The sequence below is a fragment of the Odocoileus virginianus genome, chromosome 26, assembly GCF_023699985.2.
Source record: "Odocoileus virginianus isolate 20LAN1187 ecotype Illinois chromosome 26, Ovbor_1.2, whole genome shotgun sequence".
NCBI classification, from domain to species: Eukaryota; Metazoa; Chordata; class Mammalia; order Artiodactyla; family Cervidae; genus Odocoileus; species Odocoileus virginianus.
The window spans coordinates 25,705,425-25,721,892 of NC_069699.1; the positions used below are offsets into that span (position 1 = coordinate 25,705,425).

At 43.7% G+C, this 16,468-nt stretch overlaps 1 long non-coding RNA gene across 3 annotated transcripts in view; it reads right to left on the minus strand.

Annotated features, from left to right (window-relative positions):
• Window positions 1–11,855, minus strand: part of LOC110143888 (uncharacterized) — a 90,981-nt gene extending 79,126 nt beyond the window's left edge. For all 3 annotated transcript variants that reach the window (XR_011483686.1, XR_011483684.1, XR_011483685.1), the window contains exon 1: window positions 11,754–11,855. This is a non-coding gene — a long non-coding RNA (uncharacterized lncRNA). The remainder of the gene's footprint in view (window positions 1–11,753) is intronic.
• Between the last annotated feature and the right edge of the window lie 4,613 nt (window positions 11,856–16,468).

The window sequence follows — 16,468 nt, forward strand, 5'->3', positions numbered from 1 at the left end:
TTACACTTGTTGGAATTTACTCCATAGATTCATTTATGATGCAAAATGACTTATATACAACGTTTTTCACTGCAGCAAAATCCACATGTGCAAACGAATGGAAGCAATTTCAGTGGCTTTTAACAGAGGACTAAACACATTATATTACTCCAAACAATGGGATATAAAGCTATCTTCCTGAAAACAAACAAAAATAAATGGATTCTTTTATTTCTGACCTGGAAAGAACCACAAGTTATTAATATACTGTTAAGTGAAAATGCTGGATTTGAAACAGGTGTGCACAATGCTTCTGTTTGCATTTTTAAAAAGAAACAAGATAAGGGTAAAGAATAAATATAGATATCTGCTTATGTATGCATAAAATATCTCTGTTACGATATCAAAACCATTAATAGCACTGTTGTCCAGGGGACAGAAATATCCATGTATGTTTTCCTGAGCTGTGACTCTTATCCATTCAAAATATGAAACTTTAAAATGAAACAAGACAAAAGAGTAATGAAGACACAACTCTTAGCACAGAACCTAGAATGCAGTAAGTTCTCAGTAACCATTGGTGGATTTGGTTATGATTATTTATTGTTACTACAGTCCTGGGAGCCCACATCAGACATAGAACTCCTGGTATGTTTTCCAAGATGGCCCTGGCCAAATGTCTCTGCGTTCCTCACACTCCATCCTTATACCAGCTTCTCCCCAGCCATGCCCGACTCACCTCTCTACCTTACTATCAGCTGAGGAAGATAGTGCATCACTCTGTTCCTTGGAACCTGAAAGAGTCTTCAAGCGTGAAGGTTTATTCAGGGAGGCTGATAAGCACAAGACGATGAAACGCAAACCCCTGGCTTCTCTGTCACTCAAAGTCTCCTCAACCCAAACGTCCAGCGCCCTGAACAACAAGCTTATCTACCCGTGTGTGCCCCCCGGCCCTGAGCATGGGGTGGGTGCCCTCAGGGAGTGCCTGAAAGTCCTGGTGGGGAGAACGGAGGGCTCCGCTTCCCACCCACTCTCCATCCTGGGGTCCCTATTCCGGGAGATGGAAACTGCTGTGAGCAAGGAGGCGGCGGTTGGCGGCTGGAGAGAGAGAACACGTGGATCCTTTACCACCGCTCTGCTTCTGCGGGTCCCCAGTACTCCATACCTCCAGGTGTGTGCAGTTACCAGACTCACATTAAGGAAACATATTCAAGAGTATTTTGAAATTTCAAAATGCTGGGCTGTTACCCATTGTTACGGCTGTAAACCCCTGCAGAACAGAAATCATGTCTTACAGGCCTTCTGTAGCCCTCACTGCATTGAGCATGGCGCTGAGTGTATAAGTGTTTGTCCCTCTGTCATGTCCAACTCTGTGCGACCCCGTGGACTATAGCCCACCAGGCTCCACTGTCCATGGGATTCTCCAAGCAAGAATACTGGAGTGGGTTGCCATGCCCTTTTCCAGGGGATCGTCCCGACCCAGGGATCAAACCTGGGTCTCCTGCATTGCAGGCAGATTCTCTACCACTGGAGCCAACACGGAAGCCAAACAGGTCCTAAATAAACACCACTCAACTGTTACCTACATTATAGGCCCATTAGCAAATGCAAAGACCTTTTCATAGCCCTATTATATCTAACTAGAACATTAACAGAACTCATTTCCAAGTCTTTTTGAGAAAACATCACATCCTTTAGGTAGATCCACTGATTCACAGGATGCTGTTAGAAACAGGGAAGAAAAAAAAAACAATCCTGAGTACAGTTTCACCTTGAGTCCAATGTCATCCTCCAAATGCCACTGGTCCCTTCCTTTGTAACTACCTTCTTGAAGGAGTGGTCTACACCCTGCCTTCCATATCTTACTCCCATTCATTCTTCAAACCACTCCCAGTTGGTTTCCACCCCAGGAATTTCTCTTGTCAAGGTCATCATCCCATCTGGACACTTTCCAGAATCTTTTCTTCTTCTAGCCTCTTAGTAGCAGGCTATTTTCAACTGTCCTCCCGTCAAAATCCACGTCTTATTCACTCCTTCCCCCCACCTCTCTAACTATTCCTCCTCCATCTCTTTCATGGACTTTTTCCCCCCATAAGTGTCACACCCTTGAAATTCTATGCCAGGCCTTGCCCCCTTCTTGGGCAATTCTATCAATATTCATGAATTCAATTACCATTTATCTGCTGTTATCATTCAGGTTTTCATCTCTAGTCTTACTTTCTCTACGCAGCTGTAGGCCCCTGTATGCTTAAACCTACTGGACAGCCCTCTGTGGGTTTCACACTTCAAACTTATGGTGCCCCAACTTGACTTCTTCTTCTCCCCCTCCAAACCCATTCAAATTGGACAGTGAAGACATCTCCTACCCCATGGACTAAAGGAATTTTGATTCTTTTTTCTCCTCACCCGCACAGTCGTTCATTCATCCTGTCCTGCTGCCTTTAGCTGAAATATAAGATCATCCACTTATCTCCTTTTGTCCCCTCTACTAACATCCTGGTCCCAAATGGAATTCTCTCCCCCTTGGACCACTACACCTTGCTCCCAAGCAAGTCCAGCATGCCTCATATCTCAGCTGGTGCTGTCCTCCAAAACTATTCTCCAGAGCAATGTTTCTGAAACACAGAAACACCATGACTGCCTGGCAATCATTTTCTGTGAATTCTCTCCTGTCCTCATGATCTAGATGTAAATATAAATACTAGCTACAATAATGGACCAGCTGCTTTGATAGACTAAGAACCAATGGCTTAACAAGATAAACGTTTCCCTTCTCTCTCAGTAAAAGGCAAAGGTGATACAAGAAAAAAGGCCATTTTGCTCCACAAGGCCACCAGAATCCAGAGTCCTGCAATCGTGCCATTCTTAGAGCACTGGTCTTATCTTCATGGCTGACCCTGCCTACAATCCCCAGGTCTAGATTTCAGTCCATCAGGGGGCAGGGAGGAGGAACAGGAGAATAAGCCAAAATAGAGGAAAATCAGGCTTGTTCTAAAGACATAACGTGGGTCGGGGGGAAGGATGAGTACATATCACTTCCATGTATTTCCCACCAGCTACTACTTAGTCACATGACTGTCCGAGCTGCAAGCCGGACTGTGGAACATGGCCACTGGCCCAGTAAGGATGAGCACACAGAAGCACTGCTGATTTATGTGCTAAACACTTCCCAAGGCCATCCCTTACACCCTTGCTCCCCACCAAGTCCAGCATACACAGTATTTTTGTGGGACAAGTACAGATCTTCAGACTCATCTTCCAGCTTTCAACCTCAGCCCATTAATTCTGTCTGATCATATTGATATTTGTCTTAAAATCTTTCAAAGGTCACGAATAACCCTCAAGATCTCTTCAACTTAAAGTGACAACAAATTCACAACTGCCTGGACAGAAAAGGGGAGTTGACTGGCTCAGGTAAGCGGGGAGGACGTTAGGCCAGTGGGTTCTGAGGGACCTTACTAGCCTGGTCTTTCTCTGTCTCTGGTCTCTGCTTTCCTCTCTGTCGATGTCATTCTCGGGCATCCTCTTAAAGAACCTCAGCTTCTCCATTTAGCAACCTCAGGAAGGTTTAAATAAGCTTATATTTACTAACAAATTCAGTAACAGTCTAAGTTCTAATGTATGCAATGTCTGATTGACTCAACTCAAACCTTGATTCACAGGGCATGGAATATCCTCAGTGGGCAGGCCTGGGCCCCATGCCTTCTACTGCAGTCAGGAGGCGGGTCAACCTCTCTTAAGCCACGCTGACTAAGACTGGGGAGAAGTTGTTCCCCAGAGGAATTAAGAGATAATCTTAAAAGTACAGGGGACAAATAAAACGTAAAAACAATCAATGTTCGTAATACACTTCCATTTTACGGAGTAAACACGTTCCTGGTAGGAATGGGAAACAGGCCTTCTTTAACTCAGTCCTATTTGCATCTTTCTCCAACCCCATCTCTTCATCCACCTCCTCCACACCTAACAGTTTCTTTATCTGAATTTTCTATGGGGGTGTGTGTGCGTGCATGCGTGTATGTACATGTGCACGGGCAGCCATGCATTTTGCGCGCACACACACACACATGCACACACAGAGCCTTCTACTTCTGCTCATGCCGCCCCCATGGCTATCCCTCGACCCGTCCACCTCAGTTATTCCCCCTCACCTTCTGAGACTCAGTGCAGAGGCATCTCCCACCCAAAAGCCTTCTCAGACACCCTTCAGGCTTAGATAAGCATTGGTCCCCTCTATTCCTGCAACACTTGATGCAGAGGACAGGGACTATTCCTATTATTTTGAAATTATGCACATTTACATCTGCCCCCTGCCCTGCTTCCAGTGGGAGATATTACAGACCAATTCTCCTGACAATTCACACCATCCGTCTAGTGGGGAGAGTTATGAATGGCTTTTCCCAGACTCCTCTGCAGCTGGATAGAAATCAGACTCAGCCACTTAACGGCACTCATGAAGTCTTTGCAAAGCAGAAGTCAGGCAGAGACCATCGTTCTGCCCTGGTAAGATCGTGTTACCAAGGAAAGGCTCAGAAACCCTAGGTCTTTGGACAGTGGCATTCAACCTGCTTTCTCCAGTCTCTCTGTGCATCAAGAGACAGCTGAGGCAGCAGGGATGGTGACCACGGGATCTTGGTACTTCCTTTCTGCTGACTGGAGGTGCTCAGGGGCTTATTCCTGGAACCAGACCTTACAGACCCTCCAATGCTTCCCACGAATTTCTAACCATCTGCTTTTCAACACTGCATCTCGCCCTGCTTAAACTGCCTAAGGTGGTATTTTCTTGTGCTGATCCCTGACTAACCATTTCTCAATGGAACTGCCTTGTTCATATTTGCACACTCTGTGCCTCATACATGACCAGGCAGCAGGTGCTCAATAAATATTTCTTGAAAGCTAATGAAATTAAAATATATGTGTAATTTCTTGACAGCCAGAGATTTATTAGTACAAAAGACCATCCAAGCATGTCTGCTTGCCTACGTTTAGCTTTCAAACCCAGATCTGGATAGCAGATAGCTGGCTGTTCAGGAAAACAATATGAGTACATTTGTCCAAAGAAATACAAAATCTCTAAGGGACAAAGGGCATCTTTCCTTAAACAAACAGCGACCCGTGCTTTACGTAAGCACAGGCTCTGGTAACAAACAGAAATGTTATTCACAAAAGAAAATGCTATGATCCTGACATGGTCTTGTGATTTAGCACCTGCAGGTAACTTTTATTCTGAATCTTAATTTATTACCCACTGGTGACCCTTGTATAAAAATCAGGACAGGGGAGATTTGATCTCGCATGTAAATTTTATGTTTTGTCTGCTGGCAGATTTATGATTTGGGTTGCGCCCAATGCATTCAATGAGGGAGAGCCACATAATGGTCATACGTGTCATCACCCAGCACATTAGGCTGCCTTGCAATATCCCAGATTACAGTAGTGCATTGCAGAGCATGGCCATTTGAAGGTAATTCATTCCAAATTCCACTTGGATTGCTTTTCCTCTAAAACTGACAGGGGGCTATGTTACAAAACCATCAGTGTGTGTCTCCATCCCAAAAATGAATGTTTTTGCTTTCAGAGCGCTACAACAAGAAGTATGGGTGTTCAATTCATGTTTAAAAAATGGCAACGATATTCCTTTGTAAGACTGCTTGGCTTCAAACAAAAGCAAACAGGGAAATGTCACAGAGGCGGTTAAACAGAGCAGTTATGAGAACGGACCTTCGGATCTGAAGGATGTGGGACCCTCGCTCCATTACTGACACTGCATCGAGGCCTCCGCTGCCTCAAGTGTGCAGTGCACGCACCGCCAGGCATGTTGTGAACACTCACAGTAACACGTGTGCAGTGTTTGGCCCCGTGTGAGGACTCAGTGTGATGCGGACTACTCCTGAGATCTGCCTACTCACTGCTCCTGGAACTTTTTCATCCATCAGCAATTAAACTTCTTACCAAACAGCAAAGAGGCATCCATTTGTGCCCTGAGAGGAGTGGACACAGCTCTTCTGAGGACAGAGCCTGAAATGACTCATGCCAATGCCCTAAAAGTCATTTGGAATCTCATTTTTTAAAAATACCTCAGGTGTATTACTTGATAATATATCTTCACATGATTTAATATAAAATATGCAATTAAAACTGATCCTCTGTGAGCACTGGTTGTGTGGATATGTTTGTATATTGAAAATGTGTTATACCTACACAAAAATAAACTCAAAATGGGTTAAAGATCTAAATGTAAGACCAGAAACTATAAAACTCCTAGAGGAGAACATAGGCAAATCACTCTCTGACATAAATCACAGCAAGATCCTCTATGACCCACCTCCCAGAATATTGGAAATCAAAGCAAAAATAAACAAATGTGACCTAATGAAACTTAAAGCTTTTGAACAACAAAGGAAACTATAAGCAAGGTGAAAAGACAGCCTTCAGGATGGGAGAAAATAATAGCAAACGAAGAAACAGACAAAGGATTAATCTCAAATTCCTGCACCTCAATTCCAGAAAAATAAATGACCCAATCAAAAAATGGGCCAAAGATCTAAACAGACAATTCTCCAAAGAAGACATACAGATGGCTAACAAACACAGGAAAAGATGCTCAACATCACTCATTATCAGAGAAATGCAAATCAAAACCACAATGAGGTACCATTACATGCCAGTCAGGATGGCTGCTATCCAAAAGTCAACAAGCAATAAATGCTGGAGAGGGTGTGGAGAAAAGGGAACCCTCTTACACTGTTGGTGGGAATGCAAACTAGTACAGCTGCTACGGAGAACAGTGTGGAGATTCCTTAAAAAACTGGAAATAGAACTGCCATATGACCCAGCAATCTCACTCCTGGGCATACACACCAAGGAAACCAGAACTGAAAGAGACACGTGCACCCCAATGTTCATCGCAGCACTGTTTATAATAGCCAGGACATGGAGGCAACCTAGATGTCCATCAGCAGACGAATGGATAAGGAAGCTGTGGTATATATACACCATGGAATATTACTCAGCCATTAAAAAGAATGCATTTGAATCAGTTCTAATGAGACAGATGAAACTGGAGCCCATTATACAGAGTGAAGTAAGCCAGAAAGATAAACACCAATACAGTATATTAATGCATATATATGGAATTTAGAAAGATGGTAACGGTAACCCTATATGCAAGACAGAAAAAGAGACACAGATGTACAGAACAGACTTTTGGACTCTGTGGGAGAAGGCGAGGGTGGGATGATCTGAGAGAACAGCATTGAAACGTACATTATCAAGGGTGAAACAGATCACCAGCCCAGGTTGGATGCGTGAGACAAGTGCTCGGGGCTGGTGCACTGGGAAGACCCAGAAGGATAGGATGGGGAGGGAGGCGGGAGGGGGGATCGGGATGGGGAACACATGTAAATCCATAGCTGATTCATGTCAATGTATGGCAAAAACCACTACAATATTGTAAAGTAATTTGCCTCCAACTAATAAAAATAAATGAAAAAAAAAAAAAAAGAAAATGTGTTATACCATCAGGACATAGGTACTTAATGGCTGAGTAATATTCCATGGTGTATATATACCACAGCTTCCTTATCCATTCATCTGCTGATGGGCATCTAGGTTGCTTCCATGTCCTGGCTATTATAAACAGTGCTGCGATGAACATTGGGGTGCACGTGTCTCTTTCAGTTCTAGTTTCCTTGGTGTGTATGCAGGAGTGAGATTGCTGGGTCATATGGCAGTTCTATTTCCAGTTGTTTAAGAGAAAAGTACACACAGAGAAAAGTGTGTGTGTTATATGTCAATAAAAGTTACTTTGGGGGGATTCCCTGATGGTCCAGTAGTTAAGGCTTCATCTTCTAATGCAGGAGGTTCAGGTTCAATCCCTAGTCAGGGAGCTAAGATTCCACATATCTTGCAGCCAAAAAAAATAAAAACCTAAAACAGAAGCAATATTATAATAAATTCAATAAAGACCTTAAAAATAGTCCACATCAAAAAGAAAAAAATCTTTTTAAGGATTCTCCAGAAAAATACACTGGGCTTATCCTAGGGCTTTGAGTACACCCTGAGCACCCCCTAAGCCCCTAGCGTGGGCCTCCCCTGTTGCAGAGCAGGTCACACAGGAAGCAAAGTCCGCATGGAGGGGACGGTGTTACTGGGGAGGCGAGTGGCTCCTTCACGTGACGGAGGACGCAGTGCAGTCAGGAGCTGATCGCAGCAGATGTGGGCTTGTGCTGACTGCCAATTTCCAGACACTCATTTGGAAGCCCACAGTTCAGGCAATTAGGGCTGATTCTGTGCTGTATTTGAAATACAGGATCTTTTTTTTAAACCTCAAACTCATCATCCACGACCATCGAGGCAACATGCTGGTTCATTTTTCCCAGTGACTGACCTTTAAGTGTCTAATTACGGAGTTTTATCATTTTCAGCCCCCTTTCTTTTTTTTGCCATTACCCACTCAGGAAGGAGAGAATTCAAGGGCTGAGAGGAAAGTAGAATCTAAGGTTAAATTGGATTAGAAATTGCAATTACAAAATTTCTAAACCCAAACACCATAAACAAATTTCTAAGAGCAACATTCAAATCAACAGCACAGACTCTCAGGTTGAAATCTGATTTTTAAAAGTTCCTGGGAAGAAGATTCACTACATGATTATGAAAGCATGGGGCTACGTGACCTTTAAGATTCTGTCTGTATATGAATATATTAATCTCAAAATAAGACTCATACCACTGTGTCCCAAAATGGGCTTTATTTAAAAAGCCAGATGACGTTCATGTCAAATCAATCTGAGAAGCACTATGCCTTTTCTTCTGCTCCCAGAGTGTCCTAAGGAATATTAAAGTCTCTGAGAAGTCCAGCAGCAAATAAGTATGTTTACCTGTATTTTCTGGGGTTGCCAAACAAGTTCATTTGAGTTTTTCCATACGATCTTACAGAAAAACTCAAGTGAAATTTTTCATCAACCCAGTAACTCAGCATTTCCCGAACTCACTTGACCAAACACATAATATCACGGAGATTGTTCCAGAAATTAGGGAAATGCTAAGTTCACCCTGTGTTGCTTTGGTTATCATCTTTAGTGTGGAATGTCTAAAGCAGGATGGTAATGCTTTTGCCTTCAGGCCTCATTCGGTTCTTATGCACACATCATTTAGCTCTCAAGAGTTCTGAAATTTTGCTTTCAGATTTTACATGGCGCTGAACTCTTCAGGGAAAGCTGATGCTATAGGACTCCTGTCGCCAACAGTTACCCCACTGCGATTCCACAATCCTGTAGGGAGGGCGGGGTGCTGCCAAGCACCGTGAATATCAGTGAGGCCATACCTGGCTGAAAGAAGGGGTCATGTGCACACAAAAAAAACCTAGTAAGCTCTGGCCTTCTCTCTCTCTCCATCTACTTTTCTTTTTCCCCTTATTCTTCCTCTAAACTGTCCTTTTCCTCTCTTTTCTCAACTTTTCTTCCATTCTATTTACCTAGTACCTCTTCCTTAGCAAATTCTAGTACATCTTCCTAAATTTTTCCACAGAGCGGCCACAGTAAACATTTTAGGCTTCACATGCCATTCACTCCCTGCTGTAATCACTCTGTAACTCTGGCACTGCACGGCAAAAGCAACCAGAAATCATACACGAACTGATGGGGAGGGCCATGCCCCAGTAAAACTTTACACGAACAGGCAGAGGGCCAGACTTGACCCCTGGGCTGTAGAGTTTGCCAGTCCTTGACCTGTGCTCTGCCTGGCTAGTTAAGGAATGCAAGCATGTCTATTTTCTTTTTACTTCATGAATGATGTCGCTTGTTTCCTGTTGCTAACCCACCCTCAATGTCCTTCAGCAAATCTTGTTTCTCTACAAATCAAAACCACAATGAGGTACCAACTCATGCCAGTCAGGATGGCTGCTATCAAAAAGTCTACAAGCAATAAATGCTGGAGAGGGTGCGGAGAAAAGGGAACCCTCTTACACTGTTGGTGGGAATGCAAACTAGTACAACCACTATGGACAACAATGTGGAGATTCCTTAAAAAACTGGAAGTAGAACTGCCATACGACCCAGCAATCCCACTCCTGAGCATACACACCAAGGAAACAAGAATTGAAAGAGACGCGTGTACCCCAGTGTTCATCGCATCACTGTTTACAATAGCCAGGACATGGAAGCAACCTAGATGTCCATCAGCAGACGAATGGATGAGGAAGCTGTGGTACATATACACCATGGAATATTACTCAGCCATTAAAAAGAATGCATTTGAATCAGTTCTAATGAGATGGATGAAACTGGAGCCCATTATACAGAGCGAAGTAAGTCAGAAAGAAAAACACCAATACAGTATATTAACGCATATATATGGAATTTAGAAAGATGGTAATGATGACCCTATATGTGAGACAGCAAAAGAGACACAGATGTACAGAACAGACTTTTGGACTCTGTGGGAGAAGGCGAGGGTGGGATCATTTGAGAGATAGCATTGAAACATATATAATCATATGTGAAACAGATCGCCAGCCCAGGATGGATGCATGAGACAGGGCACTCAGGACTGGTGCACTGGGAAGACCCAGAGGGATGGGATGGGGAGGGAGGTGGGAGGGAGGGCCAGGATGGGGAACACATGTATACCCATGACTGATTCATGTCAATGTATGGCAAAAAACACCACAATATTGTAAAGTAATTAGCCTCCAATTAAAATAAATTTTTAAAAAATCTTATTTCTCACTTCAAAGCTGATTTCTAATCCTACCTCCATCAGGCAGCATCCTAAAACTGTCCCCAACTGCATACTATGAATTTGCCCCTCACCGCCATGAGTCAATGTAAATCAATATGAATTGTAGGGCTTTACACTTTGCCTTGCCTTAGAGCAAATTTTAAAATATTTTGTCTTCTATTTTTTCAAGATTCATTTTTTATGTGGACCATTTTTAAAGCCTTTATTGAGTTTGTTACAATACTGCTTCTGTCTTATGTTTTAGTTTTTTGGTCAAGAAGCATATGGGATCTTAGTTCCCCAACATGGGATCAAATCAGCCCCCTCTGAGCTGAAAGGCTGTCTTAACCACTGGACCGCCAGGAAGTCCCTGTCTTCTATTTCAAATGCATTCATCCCTCCTCCCCGTAGCCCATGCTTGTTGCTGTTTAGTGTTAAGTCGTGTCTGACTTTTGCAAGCCCCAGCACTGCAGGCCGCCAGGCCCCTCTGTCCATGGGGTTTTCCAGGCAAGAATATGGACTGGGTTGCATTTCCTCCTCCAGGAGATCTGCCCAGCCCAGAGGCTGAACCTGAGTCTCCTGTACTAGCAGGTGAATTCTTCACCACTGAGCCACCAAGGAAGTCTCACAACCCAAGTTTATATACACACACGAGAGTTTACTCACAGCAGATTCAGACATCATTCCCTGTTTTGCCCAATTTTCTAAAGGAGACGAGTATTTCTAAGAATGAACACAAGTCACAAAAAAACTAAATGAAGTTGCTCTTGGTGTAGGGTGCTTAATAAGAGTTTTATTGCAATGGATGCCAGGGGGACAATGGGGAGGGGGTCAAGTGGTTGAGCCTGAAATGGAAAAGGGTCTGGAAAGGAAGCTCTTTTAAAGCTACAAAGAGTACCTTTCTCTTCTCACGCATTCAAAATAGACATGCTACTTAAGCATCCATAGTGTGAGCATGAGAGCTTTCAAGAAATACCACATCTATTTATTCTAACAGGGACTCCGCAGTAATGCCTAAAAAGCAACACCTTTAAAGGAAAAGGAACGGCTCTCACCTTGTGAGACCATCAAAACTATTCCCACGGATTCCTCATGAGCCTCTACTTATCCACCTTGAAAGGAGCAGGGCGCCTGCTGCCAGCCTGCTGGGATTTGCATCCTCTGGTTCTGGGGAAAGAAGGTAAAGAAGGAATTACCAAGACCTGCTTTAGCATGAGGCTTAAAAGGCACACGACTGGAAGATGCCTTTACCCACGTGGTTTTGAACTAAATCTTCCCTCCCCTCCCAGATGTAAATGAGATTGTTACTGAGGCCTGGTTTAGCCAGGATGGATGGAAGAATGTAAGGGATACGGGGGGAGGGGGGGAAGCTGGCTCTCAAAGGATGAAAGATGGTGTGGCAGGCCTGAAAGAGGCAATTGGAGTACCGAGGGCCAAATGTCACCTGGGGGGCACATGGCAAGGGTAGCTCTGTAAAAACTTGGCAGCCCTGGCAGGCTTTGAGAGCATTCCCAAGGGATGGGGGCGCAGATACATCCGGTACAGCCGCCTCCAGCTTCCTGTGCAACCCAGGAAAGGTCACTGGCCCTCTGTCTCACGTTCTCCTCCTCTCTGAAGTGCAGGCTATGAGGGTACCTGTGCACTGACTGATTTGTGTTCAGATGCACAGTCCCCAGAACATGCCTCTTTTTTTAAAAAATTGGAGTCTGGCCAATTAACAATGTTGTGCCAGCTTCAGATGCACAGCTGAGTGATTGAGCCATACATATAATATACCTATCCATCCTTGCCCAAACTCCCCTCCCAGCAGGCTGCTACGTAACACCGAGCAGAGCTCCCAGTGCCATACGGTAGGTCTTTGTTGGTTATCCATTTTAAACACAGCAGTGTGCACATCTCCATCCCAGCTTCCCTGACTACCCCTTCCCCTCACCCTTCCCCACTGGTAACTGTAAATTCATTCCAGAATGTGCCTCTTGATGACTCAGGTTCCTCACAGGTGAACAGGGGATAACGATGATATCAGATGCCAAGGGTCATTACAGAGTGGTTTTAACTGCCTAGAAAAGTGCTCGAGACACAGCACATGTAACAGAAGTCGGGCTAGGACTGTTAGTGATGACCAACAGGCAGGTGACTGGGCAAGATAAAGAGCAGGGTGGGCAGGCCTTTTTGGAAATGGCCACATGGTCAGTATCTTGAGCTTTGCAGGCCCCCAGGTTTCCACTGCAGCAACTCAGTCCTGTGGCCGTATAGCATAAGCTGCCTTTGACAGTCCATTGAGGAACAAAGGAGACTGTGTCCCAGTAGAATTTGGCTGATGGACACCAAGATCTGAATTTCATGTAACTGTCCCTTGTTACCAAATATCATTCTACTTTGAATTTTTGTCAAACCATTTAAAAAACATGAACACTATTCTTACATGTGAGCCATCCAAAACCAGACAGGGTCAGATCTGGCCCTTGGACCACAGTCAGCTGAGCCCTAACTCTAAGAATGATCACCCGAGTGTGACAGATGTTATATGACCTTGGTTTCCCTGGCTCTAAAATGGGATAATAACACCACCCACGTCCTAGAGAAGTTATGAAGATTACATGACCTAATGTAGGTGAAGAACTCATCATGAATCCGTAGTAAAGGCTCAAGAAATGCCAACCCTCATGAGAAGCAAACCCACTAATCTCAGATTTAAACTGAGGTCCGAGAGCACTTGCTTACTGGCAATGCCAAGAGGACACCAAGTCTCCTCAATACCTGGGGACATAAAACTACCAGGTTGTCGATACTGCAGGTGTCACAGATTGTGACCCAGTCGCCATGGCAACTGATGACCTAATGTCCCTTAGTGAAAGGGAGCCCAAGGGGGTCTGTGATTGGTAATACCCTCCTACAGACAGTCTAGAAATGATCAGTTAGAAAGTACATGATGTGTGTCCCCAACAGACAGTGCAGATGATCACTGGGGACATTAATGTCCTACAGGTGCAGAAGTCCCTTGAGCTCCCGACCCTTTTGTTCCTCCTCAGCTTGGTCGAGTTTTTAACACACCCAACTGTGCACACTCCACCCAAAATATCAAAATAGCCAGATTCCATATCCTTGTCTTCTTGAGGTCTACCGTGGATTGTTCCTCTGGGAACGGGTGTGTGGGGCCCTGCTTTCTTTTTGTTCTCATCATTAGTTTCTTGTTGCTGATTGTTCTCTTTCTTTAAGAAGGTCAGAGGGAAACCCGGTCTATCATATGATATATGCAGCAGCTGAACCATCCTCACATACATGCCAAGACTCCCCTGACTCTTTTAAGATGCCCAGACAGCCTTATTTTTTTAAATACTCACCAACTATTAGCATAAGGCAGAAAAAAGTCATGACTTCTCAAAAAAAATAAATAAACTTTTTAAGACTTAACTTTATAGGATACACTTTTTAAGGTTCTTTTTGATGGGGACCATTTTTAAAGTCTTTATTGAATTTGTTATAATATTGCTTCTGTTTTATGTTCTGGTTTTCTGCCCCCTGGCATGGAGGATCTTAGCTCCTCCAGGGAGCTAAGACCAGGGATCGAACCTGCACACTCTGCACTGGAAGGGGAAGGTTTAACCACTGAACCGCCAGAGAATTCCCTAAGCCAATACGATATGAAGACAATCAGCTGATCTGAGGCAGTAGCAAAGAGGGTCTAGTCTGTGGGAATCTGATCTGTGAATCCTACTCCTTAGAAACTGGGAGCAGAACCACTTAAACAAATAGACAAGGGTGAAGGAAAGACAGGCGCTGGGGAGAGACTGTTTTGACAAAGGCTTTAGGCCCACTGGATGCTCTCTCCTCTCCCACACAGACACTCCAGGAAAGAGAAAGAGAGGTAGTAGCAACAAGAATAACAGTTACGACAACAATAATTACAGAGCAACAATAGTAATACTTGGTTATTACCTGACATCTCTAAATCTTATGTAGAATGTGAATTAGAGCATCTTTTCAAGCCCTTACTTTTTTTTTAGTGCAGTCGCCAAAAAAATGAAAAACAGTATGAAGGCTCTTCAAAAATAAAAAGCAGAATTACCATGTGATCCAGCAATGTCCCTATTGGATGTGTATCCAAAGGAAATGAGATCAATATCCTGAAAAGATATCTGCACCCCCATGTTCACTGCACTTTATTTACAATAGTCAAGACACGGAGGCAACACAAGCATTCATCAATGCTTGCAATGACTAAAGCAGATACGGCCCCTATATGTGGAATCTAGAAAGACGTGATACAAATGAACTTATTTACAAAACAGGAGACTCACAGACTTAGAGAATGAACTTATGGTTTCCAGCGGGGAGAAGAGGAGGAGAAGGGATAGTTAGGGAGTTTGGGATGGACTTATACACACCGCTGTATTTAAAACGGATAACCAACAAGGACCTACTGCATAGTATAGGGAACTCTGCTTGATGTTCCGCAGCAGCCTGGAGAGGAGATTGGGGGAGAATGGATACATGTATACATACGTCTCAGTCCCTTTGCTGTCACCTGAAACTATCACAACATTGTTAATTGGCTATGCCCCAAAACAAAATAAAAAGTTTTTTAAAAATTAAAAATAAATAATGATATCTAAAAAAAGATATCTTTCACACACACATGCTGGAATATTATTCAGCCATGCAAAAGAAGGAAATCTTGCCATTTACAACAACATGGGCAAACCTTGAGGGCATTATGCTAAGTGAAGTAAGTCAGAAAAAAGACAAAGTGCATGATCTCACATATACATGGAATCTAAACACACACACACACACACACACACACACACACTCTTACACAGCTCACAGATACAGAGAACAGACTAATAAGGTGCCAGAGGTGGGGTGGTAGGGTGGGCAAAATGGGTGAAGGTTGTCAAAATGTACACACTTCCAGTTCTAACACAACTAACTCCTCGAGATGTAATGAACAGCATGGTAGAAAAATAAAATCCTTCCTACTTTAATTCAGCTGTTTAATGTACCCCCTTTGCAACAGTCTTCACCATGCAAACACAGCCTCACAATGGATCCTTGACAACAAACAGTACACTCCACTCTAAAGACCTGCCAGGAGTGATGTTTTGGAAAATGATGACCTATCCGTGGGGACACCGGGGGCTTCCCGTCCTGGGATTCAGCACCCGGCTCCTCCTGAAAGCCTAAGCCTCCCACACTCTCTCAGCCACTAAAGGGTGGCTCAGCTCTGCGTGGGGCTGCCAGCACCGCTACACATGTGGTGCGACCCTTGTGAATCCCGACAGTTGTGATGGGATGGACAGGTGTCTGATTACAAAGCACGCTGCCATTATTTACCAGGCTCCATCTGAGCACCCCTCAAATTATGAGTAAGGAAAACAAACAGGAGACAAAGCAGACTGCCATTCTCTCTGGCAGCGCTTTATTTAAAATGTATCTCACCTCCATAATTCATTAGCTAAAGCTCCACTTGGGCCAGCTTGGAACCTCAAATGATTGTTACAGAGCAACTGTCCACCGCTTGCTTTCTGACTTAAAAGACATTTTTCTGCCAAACAGAAAAAGGTCATTCTGCTTTATAACCAACGAGGAAATACTGAAATGTTCTAGCCGAACAATAGGAATGGGCTTAATGCTGCTGAACTGTGCACTTACAAATGGTGAAACTGGTAAATTTTATGTGTATTTTGTCACAATTTTTAGAAAAGATATTTTTAATATTATCTATGAAAATAAAACTATGTATTTTCATATGTATGACTTAAGCATA